Source organism: Carassius auratus, chromosome 1 (genome assembly GCF_003368295.1).
Source record: "Carassius auratus strain Wakin chromosome 1, ASM336829v1, whole genome shotgun sequence".
Taxonomy (NCBI): Eukaryota; Metazoa; Chordata; class Actinopteri; order Cypriniformes; family Cyprinidae; genus Carassius; species Carassius auratus.
The window spans coordinates 30,479,999-30,496,195 of NC_039243.1; the positions used below are offsets into that span (position 1 = coordinate 30,479,999).

The 16,197-nt window shown below is 34.4% G+C and overlaps 1 pseudogene; it reads left to right on the forward strand.

Moving 5' to 3' along the window:
* LOC113108350 (transmembrane protein 144-like) overlaps positions 1-12,456 on the forward strand; it is a 16,466-nt pseudogene extending 4,010 nt beyond the window's left edge.
* The last annotated feature ends 3,741 nt before the right edge of the window (positions 12,457-16,197 follow it).

Below are 16,197 nucleotides of genomic sequence, written 5' to 3' on the forward strand. Positions count from 1 at the left end.
TCGGAGCTTAACTTACTGTACAAAAACTGAGCAACATACTGTATGCTGGTGACAAAAACACATTAAAACTTTTTTAGCTGTAAAATGCGCAATCTTTTTTTACTTTTCATTGATTTTTATTTTTTCATAGGCCTAGATTAATTTTTTTAATTACAGAATTCAATATCAAGTCCTTGACACATAACTGTAACACATTTTCACATTAAGAAACAATTTAGTTTAAATAAAAAGAACAAGAAATATCTAAAAATAAATAAATATTATTAGCGATAGGCCTACAGATTTATTTTTATTTATTTATATTATTTTTACTTTAGACTCTAAAGTTAAAAGTTTTTATTAAGGCTATTGTAAAGGCTTCTTAAAAATGATGTCGCTGATGAGCCTCTCGCTGTCAGATTCTGTGATATGAATGTCCGCTAATGGGTTTAGAATGAGCCCCGCTCGGCCCGTGTTCTGGCTTACTGTAATATTTCACCTGTAATAAGACCGAAAAATATAATTAAAATAAAGAAATGAATGAATACATGATAACATCTAAATAAATGTTGATAGATTTAGCGTTATAGTTTTAAAAATATTAATAAACAGCAAATCAACACAGAAAGACCTAAATAATAATAATACATAATTAATAAACAGCGCCGCCCCTCCCACTACGCGCATCACGCGCTGTGCGTCAACCCCAAAGCGTCAAAAACTGAAGCGTGGTCAAGCGCCTCTAGCGTCACTGACATGAGATTATCGCTTTGAAATCACGTTCAAGAAGTCTCATTCAGCACACATCGCGATACTTTCCATCAGTTTGCAAGAGCCGCAGGTTGGTGAGTTATACAGTCTATGGAGTAGTAGTAAATATGCTCTTTTAATGCCTGTCCTAAAACGTATTCTGTCTTCTTTATTAATCAGATGAGCGCCTTATGTTTACTCTCTGTATTACATCGGTCATCCGAGGCTGTCTTTGAGTTTCATTGTGTTTAACTAAATGAACACAGCTGCTAACTGGTTAAACTCTATCGGTCACGTGACGACGTGACGTGACGTGCACAGACCTGGGATCCGTTTTATATTCATTTCAGGTTCAAAGATGTAAGTTGTATTTGTAGTAAAATCATGGTAACCATGACACCTACAAAAGTAGGTAAAACCCAGTAAACAAGACATTTACCATGTTTTTTTTTTTTTTTACCACAGTAACTGTAGCTTTACTGTAGTATAGTAATAGCACATTAATCACCAAATTAACTATAGTTGTACCACTGTAATGGTAGTGTTTTAATGTGCTTTTATATGACTTATTTCACAGTAATCACATTTACTGTACCATGCTTGTAATACCTTTTTAATGTAAAAAAAAAAAAAAAACATTTTTCCCATCTTGCAGTTCAATTCATATTTGTTTATATCTTAAATATTTTGCTCACAGATCACTATTAACATTCTGTATATAATTCTGTTTTATTTTCTTTCCCCTTGTATTAATTTTTTAGCTGAAAAGACGTAAAGTAAGCAGTCACCCCAGTGGTGTTTGTGGAGAGGTATTCCTTCAGAAATGGAGAAGACAGAAAGCTGCAGAGGCAGGTTGGTCTGTGATAGTTTGTCCCTTTTATCAAACATTCCTGTTGTTATCATTTGCACAGCATTTTGTTGTTTCTTAAACTGTTGTACGGTCCAAATACCCACACTTGCCATCTTTGCACATTTCCTTTATTTGGCCCAAGTGAGCATGAAGATCACAATGTGTGTCGATCTTAACATGACAAAGTTCGTTTCAACTTTGTATTTAAAAGAAACTTCTAAATGTCTTTTCAATTCCTAATAATACATTTTAATGCGCTTTTTAAAGCGCTAAAATTAGCCCTATTAATTAAAGATGACAATTTATTTTGTGGTGCTTCTAATTAAGTGATAAAAAGAAGTTACAAATGATGTACAAAATAAATATACTTTTCTGTGCACCAAGAAAACATGCAACACTTTGTTTTACTACTAAATTAGTCTCAATTTCTAATTATTATAATTAATATTTCACAAACATTGGAAAGTTGCGTGACCTCCTGTGAGATCTCTGCAAAAAGTCTCACATTAATTCCAAAACATGATGCATGATGGGATACACTAAGCGTTGTATAGCGCTCCGGAGCAGTATTGGAGAGGTTTAGTGTGTGTTAAGGACACCGTGCTTTGGCATTATTAAGACCGGGGACAGTCTCATAGTCACGTACACACACTCTCAAGTGAATAAGACCTCAAGTGTGGGTATCTGGAAAGGGGAAAAGTCTTTAAAATGATCCCTAAATACAGTCGCACGTCAAAGTCTTAATAATTCACTAATTCAATTTAACACTTGTATGATATTGTACAAGCCCCTGGACAATCTCATCTGACACTATCACAATATTGGAAAATCAGTTGCCCCCACACAGTCAGAAAGTTTATATTGTTCATTGGCTTCTCATTAAATTACTTCAAATAAGCCCCATCAGTTCATGTTCCCACTATACGTGATCTCCATGACTAGATATTGCTATTAATGACTTGCTTTTAATAATGGATGCATTTAACATTTAATTATTACAGCATCTTTGCAGATTATGCTTTCATGGTCTAAAAAAAACACAGTAATGTTGCATTTAATTACAATAATATTTCTATCCTTTCTGTCTTACAGGATTGTTTCCAGATAACACTGTAGTTCTCCGTCATGCACAAGGACTCACCTCTTTAACCCCCCCCCCCCCCCACCCACACACACACACACAGAGAGAAATGGTTCCTGGATCAGTGACTCAAGACTTTGCAGTGGTTTGATTTCTGCAGAAGATGTAACTTTGTTTTAATTAACCTTATAATGAATACATTGTGACCTTCCAGCAACCCATATACTGTACTGTATACAGAACCAGTGATGACAACAATAGTTAAAAAATAGCATTTATAATATTGATAAAGCATTGTGTTCTCTTTGTCAAGCTTCATACAGTAAACTTTACTTCTGGTGCTTTTATCATAAAAAAGCTTCAGTTCTCATCAGGAGTTTTAGTAAAGGACATATTCATGCACAGCAATCCCCTAGTTCCAGTCATGAAGTGAATGATGTTATTGTTAAAGTTATATTTCTGCATTTTTATGTAGCAGGTGTTTGTTTTCCTGAACACTTTATCTTTCTTCCATTGTTCGGACAATCAGTGTTTACGTGATGCTCTGCTGATTGAGTTTTATAGATGATATTGCACACTTGACATGCATGTCTTCATGATGTTATTTTGTGAGTTTGAAACATTAAGTGTTGTATCACTTTTTGGTCAATAGAATCTTTTAAGAAAATGTATAGTTTTACGGTGTTCTCTGAAAGATATATACCATATTTATAATGTTTTGTTTTTTAATAAAAGAATTTGCACACTGAAAAATGTTAACGTTTACAACATAACTGCCTTTTTTTTCTTCATAGTTTTATTCTTTAAAAACGAGCTTGGTGACAGTGCAGTAATATGCGCACTTTGTCTTTAAATGAGTTTGACATATCTATAAATACTGGAAAACTCTTACAAAATTATGTATGTTCATTATGCTTTATTTCAGTTTTTATTCCTAGAGATTAATTGGTAAAGCAAGGCAAATCACAGAAACAAATTTAAATAATTTAATAACTTAATAATTTCACTCTTTACTTTTTATTAGTAAATGCTCTTGTCTTTGGTCAGGAAAAAATTTATCTTTTAAATTGAATGAAATGAATCTATTGGTTATATAAGATACAACTGTGACTGTGCAGTTCACATCACGTGTTGTACACACACATGTACACATCGATATTGCTAAATTGCTGTCAAGCTGAATAACAATAATTTCTGTATTTGCATTATTGTTGGAAGAAGGTGTAGACGTTAATAAAACACTATCTAATAGGTGGCTAATTTAATTTATTGTTAACCAATCTATCCCTTTAGCCGAAAAACGGAAAACAGCGTTCATGAATGACAATAAATGGTTAAGGAAGTGTGATGACGCTGCTCAGCTTTGATGTCATTGGCTGTGAATGTCCCTTGTCATCGCAGGACTGTCTGTGGTTGGATTATCTTTTAACCCATATTAAACAGCGGATCATGTTACAAAAGTATGTTTTGCTGCTATTATCACATTAGTAAATATATTAAGTCAACATTGGGTGTTTCTATGTTGAGAAAAATCACCTTTTTACCGAGATCCTAACACTAACCCTAAGAATAACTTCAATGAACTACAAAAAACAGCGCCTAGTATTCCCTTTCCATAGATAGAACGATGGAGGCTTATGGGTAATGTAGTTTAAAAAGTTTTATTAACGAAATGAAATAAATAATATATTGAATGGTAAACTAGACATATAAATATGTTCACTGTGTAAACCACTATGATATATTTGAGAGGCATGGTGAAATTTAGTATTTTAGAGTATGCAATATGTAAAATGCCTTTATGCCACCTTTCCATTCATTTCTGAAAACTGTGCCCAACATTATTTTATCAGCATAGCATAAGTAGTAATCATGCTGATTTTCGCTTTGATATGTTAATTGGACTCTGATTTACAGCCTTTTGAAATGTACAGTTTTTGGCTCTTCCGGGGGGTGCTACTGGGCCCCTGGGGGTAGAAGGGCAGTAAAACCTACATATATGTATTCTCCTCATCATGGACAACAAACTGAGCTGAGTCACATTTATATCTGACAGTTTTCACAGTCCTCTGTTTTCTAATTCTTACATCATTGCTATTATACCTTTTGACAGGACATTGTGAAGCCATCTGATGAAACATGGAAAAATTATAAAGAAATGTTTTGATAATAAAAATAATAGATTATTTATTTGATTTTTGAAGTAAACATCAATAAATATAATGGATGAACCTGCAACAACATGCCATTATCTATTCCCCACTGTTAAGCAGTAATCAAGGACAATGTATACACATTGTGATACTTCACTATTACACAAGGACAAATTCATTCATATATATATATATATATATATATATATATATATATATATATATTACTAATAACTAATTAGCAAAAATCAGTGTAAAAATGTCCTCTCACCCCTGTCTCTTGCTCCTCATGTGCTGGACATCGGTAATGTGTGTGCTCTTGGTTTTAATGCAGTACAAGATCCACGTTGATCATTCCTGCTACATTCTCAGTTATCCCTCAAGTGTTTGTAACTATAAAGCCCATGGCACCATCTTGTAATGCAAAATAATTAATCTCGTAACTCCCTTTCTTTCACAAAACAATTGGCATTTGTTACTAAATATAAACAATAATAACTTTCTGGTGTACTGATGTCCCAGATGTCATTAATCTGATCAAATATTTTTATGTCTTAAGTAAAAAATAATCCCAATAATGATTATGTAGTTTTTCCAAGTCTAAAATAAACACATATGAGCCTACCTAGTAAAATTATGTATTTACCAAGAATCTTCAGAACACAATATTCATCATATTCATTTTATTGAAGCATAGACTATAAAGATGATAAAGTAGCATCAAGACAAATAAGATTCAAGGAAAATAATTATTCATCATCAAAAATACAGATGAGTGATGAAATGTCCTTAAAAGTCACAGTCCCATTCAGTCAACTGTGATACAGATCATGTGATACATATAAGACATTGGATACTGTTTCAGAAAATAATGATTCCCATCATCACATCTAAACTGGTTTCATCGTGATCTTCTGTCGTGTCTGGAAACAGTTTGTGGTTGATATCCAACACTGATGTGGTGTAGCTTGTTCTCAGCCAGAAGATTAGATTAGATTAGATTAGATTCAACTTTATTGTCATTATGCAGAGTACAAGTACAGAGCTAATGAAATGCAGTTAGCATCTAACCAGAAGTGCAAGAATATAGTGTTTTATATACATAAAAGTGCAGAGTAAGTAAAGCTATGATATACAGAATTTACAGTGGAGTTGCTATATACAATATTGATCAGAGTATATACAGAATATAAATATGAATTTAATGTAGGGATTGTATGTACATTATGAACAGAGCAAAGAAGAATTATATATACATTATGAATAGCAGGAACTTGAGAACAGTGGAATAAATACAGTTGAATGAGTGTGCAAAAGTATAGTTTAACTTTTTTATTATATGCAAAATAATAGTAGTGCAATTATATTTATTGTAGAAATAGTTTACTGTGCTTGTACAGTAACAGCTTTAGACAGTTTATAGTGTAATGGATTTAACCATGTGCAGTCTGTGCAAAATATGAGTAGTGCAATACATGTATGTAAAGTACTGTGACCAGTGCAGTAAAAGAGCAGGTACTAGTTCGAGAGCGTAGGCTCCTGTAACGCCTGCCGGATGGAAGGAGGGTGAAAAGTCCATGGTTAGGGTGAGAGGCATCCTTGATGATGTTTCTTGCCCTACCCAGACAGCGCTTCTGATAAATGTTCTCTATGGAGGTTAACTGGGTGCAAGTGAGATCTCCCAGTCCTAAGATCCCAGACCTGGTCAAAGTGAAACAAACAATCCAGATGAAGTTGTTTAATGGACATAGAGCTCATCTTATGAGTAACTATGACCCTTGTAGTACTATACACTTACCATTCTTCAAGCTGTTTTAAGATCTTTTGAGAAGCTTTTTCTCTGAAGACAATTTACCACATCCTCTTCTTTCACTCCTTTCAAGAGCATCACTTGGTCAAAACCCCTCATTTGGTTGATGAGATCATCTGTACAAAGTAAAATTGTTAAAATACTGCAATAAACAATTTCATTATGCAAGAATTTAGAAAAAGTTACAGAGGCAAAGGACTTGCCCATGAGACTCCATTAGCATGTGTACTTCTCAGAGACTCTAGAATTCATCTTTTGTTGCAGTAAATGTGTTTTCTTCCTCTAGAGTCTTTCTCCAGAGCTAATGACTTCTCTCACAAATGTGTTTTAGTCTGTGCAGTGTAAGGCTTTGCTCAAACCAATCAACTATCAATTCACAATTTATAACACAACATTCACAAAACAGTGAGATAATGTCAATTGGTGTTTATATCAATTAAACCACTTTTATGACACTTGTATGCTTTTAAGAATAACAGGTGGTGTTTTTTTTTAAACTTTAGATTAAAAATGTTCCAGTCAAACTTTGCTAACATGCTATAATTATTATAGCTGTATCAAATAAAATAAAATAAATATAAAAACATTGGAAAGAATAATTACGGCTGACATGACCAGTCCTGTGAGAGATCATCATAAAGTCCTGTAACACAGCATTGCTTAACACACACATACCAGAGGACTTCTGTTTGCTTGAGCACAAGATGACCATCTTCATTTCTCATCCTGAGCAAATCATTTCCTTGGTCTTCCTTCTCTTCTGTGAAACAAGATAATCTTACTCTGTGTGCAATGAGCAATATTTCTCATTAAACATATAATTAAGTTAATTTAAAGTAAGATTCAGACCAGAGCATTTGATGAGTAAACAAATGTACCTGGGAAGAGCTGATCGTGGCAAGAGTCGCTGAGACTCAGTAATAGCTCTTTTAGTTTTTAGGAAGGTTTGTGAGGGTTGGCTCCCCAAAAACTTCTGAAAAGAAGAACAGCATTATCTGCAAACAATCCTGTAAGACAGAAAGAAAGGAAATATTATTTCATTACATGCAACTTATACATTACTATATACACTTTAACTTATACATTACTTACATACATTATTTTTTAGACCATGAAAGCATTAGTGAATTATTAAGACTTTGACGTGCGACTGTATTTAGGGATCATTTTAAAGACTTTTCCCCTTTCCAGTTACCCACACTTGAGGTCTTATTCACTTGAGAGTGTGTGTACGTGACTATGAGACTGTCCCCGGTCTTAATAATGCCAAAGCACGGTGTCCTTAACACACACTAAACCTCTCCAATACTGCTCCGGAGCGCTATACAACGCTTAGTGTATCCCATCATGCATCATGTTTTGGAATTAATGTGAGACTTTTTGCAGAGATCTCACAGGAGGTCAGGCAACTTTCCAATGTTTGTGAAATATTAATTATAATAATTAGAAATTGAGACTAATTTAGTAGTAAAACAAAGTGTTGCATGTTTTCTTGGTGCACAGAAAAGTATATTTATTTTGTACATCATTTGTAACTTCTTTTTATCACTTAATTAGAAGCACCACAAAATAAATTGTCATCTTTAATAGGGTTAATAGGGCGCTAATTTTAGCGCTTTGGGTTCTAGAAAAGCGCATTAAAATGTATTATTAGGGACTATTGAAAAGACATTTAGAAGTTTCTTTTAAAATACAAAGTTGAAACGAACTTTGTCATGTTAAGATCGACACACATTGTGATCTTCATGCTCACTTGGGCCAAATAAAGGAAATGTGCAAAGATGGCAAGTGTGGGTATTTGGACCGTACAACAGTTTAAGAAACAACAAAATGCTGTGCAAATGATAACAACAGGAATGTTTGATAAAAGGGACAAACTATCACAGACCAACCTGCCTCTGCAGCTTTCTGTCTTCTCCATTTCTGAAGGAATACCTCTCCACAAACACCACTGGGGTGACTGCTTACTTTACGTCTTTTCAGCTAAAAAATTAATACAAGGGGAAAGAAAATAAAACAGAATTATATACAGAATGTTAATAGTGATCTGTGAGCAAAATATTTAAGATATAAACAAATATGAATTGAACTGCAAGATGGGAATTTTTTTTTTTTTTTTTTACATTAAAAAGGTATTACAAGCATGGTACAGTAAATGTGATTACTGTGAAATAAGTCATATAAAAGCACATTAAAACACTACCATTACAGTGGTACAACTATAGTTAATTTGGTGATTAATGTGCCATTACTATACTACAGTAAAGCTACAGTTACTGTGGTAAAAAACAAAAACAAAAAAAAAAACATGGTAAATGTCTTGTTTACTGGGTTTTACCTACTTTTGTAGGTGTCATGGTTACCATGATTTTACTACAAATACAACTTACATCTTTGAACCTGAAATTAATATAAAACGGATCCCAGGTCTGTGGCACGTCACGTCACGTCACGTGACCGATAGAGTTTAACCAGTTAGCAGCTGTGTTCATTTAGTTAAACACAATGCAACTCAAAGACAGCCTCGGATGACCGATGTAATACAGAGAGTAAACATAAGGCGCTCATCTGATTAATAAAGAAGACAGAATACGTTTTAGGACAGGCATTAAAAGAGCATATTTACTACTACTCACCATAGACTGTATAACTCACCCAACCTGCGGCTCTTGCAAACTGATGGAAAGTATCGCGATGTGTGCTGAATGAGACTTCTTGAACGTGATTTCAAAGCGATAAACATCTCATGTCAGTGACGCGTTTTTGACGCTTTGGGGTTGACGCACAGCGCGTGATGCGCGTAGTGGGAGGGGCGGCGCTGTTTATTAATTATGTATTATTATTATTTAGGTATTTCTGTGTTGATTTGCTGTTTATTAATATTTTTTAAAACTATAACGCTAAATCTATCAACATTTATTTAGATGTTATCATATTATCATGTTTCTTTATTTTAATTATATTATTTCGGTCTTATTACAGGTGAAATATTACAGTAAGCCAGAACACGGGCCGAGCGGGGCTCATTCTAAACCCATTAGCGGACATTCATATCACAGAATCTGACAGCGATCAGAGGCTCATCAGCGACATCATTTTAAGAAGCCTTTACAATAGCCTTAATAAAAACTTTTAACTTTAGAGTCTAAAGTAAAAAAATAAAAAATAAATAAAAAAAATAAATCTGTAGGCCTATCGCTAATAAATAATTTATTTATTTTTAGATATTTTTTGTTCTTTTTATTTAAACTAAATTGTTTCTTAATGTGAAAATGTGTTACAGTTATGTGTCAAGGCCTTGATATTGAATTCTGTAATAAAACAAAATTAAATCTAGGCCTATGAAAAAAATAAAAATCAATGAAAAGTAAAAAAAAAGAACCATTGCGCATTTTACAGCTAAAAAAGTTTTAATGTGTTTTTGTCACCAGCAATACAGTATGTTGCTCAGTTTTGTACAGTAAGTTAAGCTCCGATTTTTTTTCAAGTTTCAGTGAGTTTCTTCTGTTGTCCTGTGAAAAATTTAATAATAATAATAATAATTAATCAGAAAATATTGTGCTGATGCACGAAAGATGCCTCCAGTTGAAATGCATTAGTTTAAAAAAAACGTGCTGCAATCATGAAAATAAGGAAATAAACGTGTGCCTGCCACGAATAAATAGATTAAATTACGTGACAAAATCACGAACTGCCGTGAGACTGGGTTTCCGTGTGTGGACCACGGAAGATGAGTGTCATTGACTTGCGTTAGAGTTATCCGTGATCTCAGCACAGACTCACTCCGTGCTCGTATCACAGATTTTAGTTAGGCTAACAGAATCAAAGTGAATCTGTATGATGGCAGGACAATGCAATAGTTACAATAACAGTCAGGTTGGTCATGGTATTTGGTGTTGAAAAAAATAAATACTTCAAATGTTGCGTTTCCAGATGAGATAGCACGTCCATTGAGTGAGGTCTGTACTCCATCACTGAAACGATCCGTGTACGGACCACGGAAGATGAGTGTCATTGACTTGCGTTAGAGTTATCCGTGATCTAAGCACAGACTCACTCCGTGCTCCTATCACAGATTTTAGTTCTGACTATAGCCAAAATGTGTGTAAAACGCCATCAAACTGGATTTTATGATGACAGGACGAGAAAAAATGCCAAGTTAATTACATTCCATTGCAACAGTGTCGACGAAAAGCTTGTAAGTTCCTAAACAAGTGAGTGAGGTCAGGTTGTGGAGGTCCGTGCCATCACAGGACTTTTGTAACTGAAACAAACGTAATTTTTATGATGAAAGGACAATGCAATAACTACAACAGCTGTCTGGTTAATGTCATTATGGCATTTGATATTGGAAAAGAAACAAATACGTCAAATGTTGCGTTTCCAAATGAGAAAGCACGTCCGTTCAGCGAGTTCTGTACTCCGTCATTGAAACGGGTATCCGTGTGTGGATCACGGGAGGTCAGTGTCATTGACTTGCGTTGGAGAAATATCCGTGGCCGGGTCACGGAATTTGGGGCAATTCCGTGATGGCTTCACGGATTTTGAGTTAAGGACCCGTGGACATTTCACGGAATTCTGTGAGACCAGGTTGAACAGCAACAAGAGAACAACCAAAATATAAAAACAAATCCAATATATTCAATAATATTGCAAATGTTGAGTTTGTAAGGTTTTTCTTTTTTATTTAGGCCATTTTAAAAATCCCCTTAATGCTCACCAAGGCTGCATTCATTCCATTAAAAATAATACTGTTATATTGTTAAATATTATTACAAGTTAAAATAATATTTTCAATCGTGAACTATAATTTATTCCTGCGATGGAAAAGCTGTTTTTTCTTTAGCAGAAATCATTGTAAAATAGTTGTGCTGCTGCTTATTTTAGTTGGAACTGTTATCAGTATTTTTATGAATATTAAGTTTAAAAGAACAGCATTTACAGTATTAAAATAATATATTATTAAATAACATACAGTATTAAATTATATATATATATATATATATATATATATATATATATATATATATATATATATATTTTTTTTTTTTTTTTTTTTCATTGAAATCTTTATTGTATTAATCTTTATCACTTTTAATCAATTTAATGCATGGTGGCTGAATAAAAGTATGCATTTTTTTAACAAAATTGTTTACTATATATATGGTACATATTGAACATTCTTTATGAGATATTATCTTTATGCTTTTTGTATACTATTTTTTTCCTTATATCCACCTCTTGCTGTATTAATCATCACTTGATTAATACTTTAATCAAGTACTGTCATGTTCTTTAAAAAGGGTTATATACAAAATGCTACTTCAAAAATGTTTTGCTTTATATTAATAATGTGGTTTGTAGGTCTGAAAAGACTAACTGGTTACTGTCTTTCCCTAATTAAGCTGCCTTATGCTTTCATTTAATGCAGTTTTGATATTAAAATTCATTTTTAGGTTGGTTTGCGGTTGATGGTCAGTTCGCCTGTCAATATCGACATCTGTAATTCTATGTATGTTTTCAATGCCTCTTTCATAAAAGGTGTCACATTGTATAGTCACAGTGTGTGTGTGTGTGTATGTGTGTGTGTGAGTGTGTGTGTGTGTGTCCAGTGTCTTCTACAGCTGCAGCTTCAGCGGATTACCCATCATCCACACGGCAACATTACACAAGTCGTTCTTTGAACAAAAGTCATGGCTGCTATTAATGAGATGGTAATCCCGGGCAGCGCTACCTCCCAAATCTGCTTCCACTGACAGGGGAAGAATGTCCAAACGGCCTGCTCACAACACCCAGCACAACACTGGGGCCATTGTCAGCAGCGCTGGTCTGAGCCCTGGACCCAGCTCAAGAAGTTATCCCCTTCCATCCCGATCCTGTCCCCACACCCCTGTCTCAACCCCTTCACACCCCATGAATAAAAATTAAAGCCCTAAATGGGTGGAGGGAAAGAAAGCGAGGGACCAAAGAGAGAGAAAGAGGAAAAACAAAATGTTTTGCTGGAGATTAGAGTGGGGTATCTGGGATTTTGATGTCTGAGGTTCCCACACGAAGATCTGACATCTACCCATCCTATGACTGCTTGGTTTCACCGTCTCACAAACTGTGAGAGGCCCAACACCCTCGAAAACTATAGAGAGAGGCAGACAGTTCAAGGCTGATGAAACTCTCTTAACACTAACTACCAAAGGTTTACAGTATAAAAGACTGATATAGTTTAATCTTTCATGGTGGAGGTATATTCATAGATATATATATATATATATATATATATAGATATATTCATCAGATCGTAATACTTTTCAAACAGAGAGAACAAACATTAAGTCAAGGATGCAAATGTGCAGAAGTCATCTTAACTGATGGTGCTGTACCTCAAGATGCTTACTAGCCTCTCAAAAAGTTAGAATTTCTTAAAAGCAACATATTTGTTTGAGCTCTCAAAGAGGGATGAGAAAATATATTATATTACAGTAAAAACTGTAAAAGTTTTAACATTTTATTACAATTTGTTTAAAAAAATGTAATGAACTTTCAGCATCATTACTGTAGTCTTCAGTGTCACACGATACTTCAGAAATCATTCTTATATGCTGATTTCCTGCTCAAGAAATATTTATTATTATTATTATTATTATTATTATCATCAGTGTTGAAAACAGTTGTGCTGCTTAATTTTACATTTTTGTGAAAACTGCAATACATTTTTACAGGCTTTTTGGATGAATAGATATTATATGATATGATATGATATGATATGATATGATATGATATATGATGTTTGCAAATAAGGGGTTATGACAACGTTATCTCACGACCAATTCGTACGTATTTTACGAGGTGGCTTATTCGTACGAATTTGTAAGACCTCACTCGTACGATTTTATACGACCCCAGTGACGGTTAGGTTTAGGGGCAGGGTTAGGTGTAGGTCATTCGTACAAATTCATACGAATTGTGCAAATCGTAAAATACGTACGATTTGGCAACAATCATATGAATTTGTATGAGTGTGGTCGTACGAATTCGTACGAATAAGCCACCTTGTGAAAAATGTACAAATTGCCGTGAGATCGGGTTGGTTATGAAAGTCCAGCAGTAGTAAATTTCCATTCCCTTTGTTTGTTATAGCAACACATTTTTTTATTATTATTTATGGATCTAGTCTTAACAAAGACACAACTAAATTATTCCAGAACATCACCTGGCTCCTGCTATTCTGAATGACAAACTGATAGAAATTAACCTGACCTGGTTAGATTTGTACAGCAAAATCTGATATTTCCTCACATACTATGGCAAATAAACTGGATCCATTTATTAAATATATATATATTTAATAAAATTTCAATGTATACAAATGCATTAATTTTTTATTGTGGCTATTAAACATCCAATATAAGGAACAATAATGTGATTAAACTCAGAAGAAAGCTAGAGCGGGATGTGAGCGGTGTTAATCTGGCGAGGTTTGAATGTTGACAGCTAAAGCTCTGTTTGACTAACATGTCAAAGTTTCACCCAAACAGAGGAAATGCCACACAGGAACTACTGACACTGGGATCAGGCCGCTTTAGCATGAATTATTTAGCATTTCTCATGGGACAGAGAGAGAGTGAGAGTTTGTAGCTGTCATTTGCGGGGCATGGTCAGTCTTTCTCACTCTTCTCTGCGAGTACAGAAGTTCTAAAGTTTTCTTTCTCTCTATTCAGGAGGTCCCTTGGTGCATGGGCTTTTTCGCCACTGTTAGTATTACAAAATCCCCATTCAGTATAACCCTTGTCACCTGTCAACTAAGCCAGGCTGTTTCTCTAGGTCTTTATCCCCTACACACACTGAGAGAAAATAAAATGAGCAGCTAAGCTTATACCCAGCCCCCATTTGATGCGTGCACACACCCTATAAACACACACACACACACACACACACACACACACTAAAACCGCATGTCTCAGAGCTGCTACTCTAGCAGATTAAAATTCATTAGCCTGTTCTATTTAAGAAACGTTAACATTGCGTTGGTTATTGTTGGTCATTCATTAGGTGGTCAGGGGAGTTCACATGGGTCCTCCAGGGTGGTCAGATCCTAATTCTCATATCCAACCATTTTTAAGCATCTCAGCACAAACAAACAAATATGAGGGGCTAATTGCAACAAATATGTATCATATATGGTTATTCCAATATTTATCTATTTATGTGTTCCCCAACAAATGCAGGTGTTGCATTTATTTCATCACTGGTTTAACACTGTTTTTAGCAGCATACAGTACATGTGAATTCTAAACAAGTTTAGATATTACAACACAAGTTCTGTTGATTCAGAAATTATTCGGTAATTGACATTCAGAACTCTTTATGCCAGGACAACTAGTGAAGCAAATACTTTAAAACAAGCTTAAAAATTACTTGTTAAATTCAAGGATGATTATTCTTGGAAATCAGCTTCAATCATATCATTTACTCAAACTTATCAGTTGATTTTTGCATAAACCTAAACATTATTTTTAAGCTATTTTTTTTCTGCATGTGGCATCCTACCAGACAAACACAATGACCAAAATACAAAAGCACAGAAAAGAGCCACCCTGAAGCATGATCTCACTATAGACCTAATCTCTTCCCTCTTCCTGAATACAAATCACACAAACTGCTGTAGCCATATTTACCAAACACACACAAATAAAAGAATACTTTAAGTTGGATACAATATAAATCCAATGCTTTTCATTTAAAGGATGACTTGTATTGTCTGCTGATCAGAAAATATTTCACATTTTTAGTAAACTTAGTAAAAACCTGGTTAATAAAACTATATATAAATGATGTGCAATGGAAAATTTGTGTTACCTTATAATGTTGTCTCTTATTTTTATATTTTCATATAACCATATTTGATAATAAAAACAATTAGATTTAACTATTTAAAAGTAAAACATATAGACATTTAAATGTGCCATGTCTGTATTCATCATGAACTGTGTTATATACAGAATTACATCAAAATGAAAAAATAAATGGATGGTCATTGAATGGAAACATCTAAATAAACAAATGAAACTATATTGGTTATGTTATGTTTTTTTTTTTAGAAATCTCTGAAACAAATTGCAGGAACCAATTAAAAAGTAAAGCTTGAACAGTCATAGAGACCTTCTTAGTCAGTTTCATGTGTAATATTTGTGCTACTAATATTTGCATATATTTAATTCTTGAGTATGATACCTACATTTAATTAAGAATTCGAATCAAAGCCAAATCCAAAGCTAGTGTGCAGTGAACAGTGTTACAACAAATGCTGACCTGACCGGTCAAAATGGCCTGTACCTGGTGTCAAAAGCTGCCATGAAGATCGGGTACTGCACATTTCAGTGGCGGTCAAGAGGGAGCCTGTCCAGCAGCTGCTCAAACTGAGGGTCGGAAATCTCCAGGCCAAACCTGTGGAAAAGGTCAGTGGTTGGTCAGCACGGGGTCACTGATGCCACCCTAGCCTGAGAGTCCACTCATCAGGGCTGGCCAGTCCAGCAGGCTTTAAGCATACGCCACTCATTGACCCTGTCGCACACTGCAGAGT